The sequence below is a fragment of the Ursus maritimus genome, unplaced genomic scaffold (assembly GCF_017311325.1).
Source record: "Ursus maritimus isolate PB19 unplaced genomic scaffold, ASM1731132v1 scaffold_26, whole genome shotgun sequence".
Lineage (NCBI taxonomy): Eukaryota > Metazoa > Chordata > Mammalia > Carnivora > Ursidae > Ursus > Ursus maritimus.
This window is the reverse complement of record NW_024425119.1, coordinates 12,609,082-12,611,083: the sequence shown is the minus strand read 5'-3', so window position 1 is coordinate 12,611,083 and position 2,002 is coordinate 12,609,082.

The window sequence follows — 2,002 nt, the reverse complement described above, 5'->3', positions numbered from 1 at the left end:
TTAAACAGCTGAGACAAATCCAGAGTATAGTTATTTCCAAGACTGCACAGTCTTATAAATAATATCGTTATGAGTACTAGTGATGATGTTTACTGTGACAGGAATCCCATATTTAGTTCCAAAGTCCTTCAGAATATAAAGCCAAAGATCCCAGGGTAGAGGGACCTGGACCGGCTGCTGGAACGTCCCCACACCGTAGACGTTTGCCATGACCCTGTCGTAGGGATTCGACGATCGAAGTTGAGGGTCCTGTTTGCGGTTGTGGTCCACGAAGGGTTCCAGGAGGGACAAAAGTAAGCCAAGGAGAAAAATCATCACATTCTGATACATATCCCTGGAGGCCAGAAATCCGCTTGGAGGGTTTATTCATGGGGATAAGATGAGGTGAGAAAAAGCTGAGGTCCAGTTTCGTGAGCTGAAGAAGAACGTGAGGTTTGACCTGCAGAGAAGGAAAGGGACCCCCCAAAGGCTGTGAGGGGCAGGTGGGAAAATAGCTGAGCTGAAACAGAATGTGTGGGTAAGCAAGAAGACGGAAGAGCCCAGCAGGTCACAGGGCACTTGGTGATCCTCCCAGGGTGTGCCAAGGCCCGACCCTGTCCACAGTCCCCACCCCCCGAGCCCCCCAACCCCCACACCCCTGGGGACTGCTGGACAGGTTTTCCAGGAGAAACCCACCTTGGCACCCATTAGAAAGTTACTACGTAAGTGGTGAGGAAAGAAACAGAGATGAGCTTGAATCCTCACCAGGGAGGGTTCTCACTGGACATAAAATAGGATTTGCTAAGGAAAGGGGTGAGAGCTATGCCATCACCTTTCCTGGCAGCCGTTCAGAATAGCCATCTCTTCTGAGGGCCTCTTCTGGCTGGGCCCCTCTCTGAAGATCATGGGAAAGCACACTGGCCACTGAGTCCTGACCACCTGTCAGACCCCATGCGGGGACCCCTTACATCATCCGCACGTACCCCACATGCACCCCCTATGAGGGAGCTACCATCGAGACCCTCACACATGGCTGAGGGCCCAAAGGCTCATGCACTGAACTCAGGATCAAGACAAAAGTGCAGCCACGGAGGCCTTAGGTCATGTCAAAGAGTTAGAATTTTATGAAAAGTAAGTGAATGACTTTGAACAGGAACATGATACCATTATGTTTCAAAGGGAAAAGTCTGTCGTCAGTGTGGAAAATAGAAGGGAATGCAACTGGCAGGAGGAAGACCAGTCACAAAACTCTAGATGATGGGGGCCTATAAGCTCGGATGGTGGCATGGGGGTGGGGAGAAGGGGACAGTTTGAGAGAACAGGATCAACGGGACTTGGAGGGGAACAGGTGAGGGAGATGAGGGAGAAAGGGTCAAGGCCAAAGCCCAGGAAGTTGGCTCGGGTGGGGTGGACGGGGCTGCCACTCTCGGTGGTAGGGAGCACAGGCAAGAAGCAGGTGATGGAGAGCAGTGTCCGAAAGACAGTAGTTAGGCCCGCAGAGCCCCCGGGCGAGGCTGTCTCCTAGACCCTTGGGAGGAGGGTCTGATGCTGAGGAAGAAGCCTGAGCCACAGACCTATGCGTGGAGATCACGAATATTCTGATGGAGGGGATGAAGTATGGCCACTCCCAGGGAAAGGCTGTGGAGTGAGAAGAGAATGCAGGTGAGAACTCAGGGGAAGCCCGATGTTCAGAGAAGAGCAGAGAAAAAGAGCCTGACAACGATTGAAAAGAACGGCCAGAGGTATGGGAGGAAAATGAGAAAATCAGCTAGGAGAAGGTGACCAGTGAGCCTTACAACATCCGTAAGTACCACTGAGGCAAGTCTGCCTCCACTGGACCGTCCTCAGCCACGTCACCATCTCTCTTCCCTGGACTCCGGCAGTGACCTCCTAACCGATCTCACCTCCCTTCGATCCGCTTCTTTCCAACATCCAGAGAGACTTAGCTTTAAAGTTCTCACTGCCCTTAGACTGGAGCGTACGCTCCACTTCATGGCCTGCCAGGCTGTGTGATTTGGGCCCT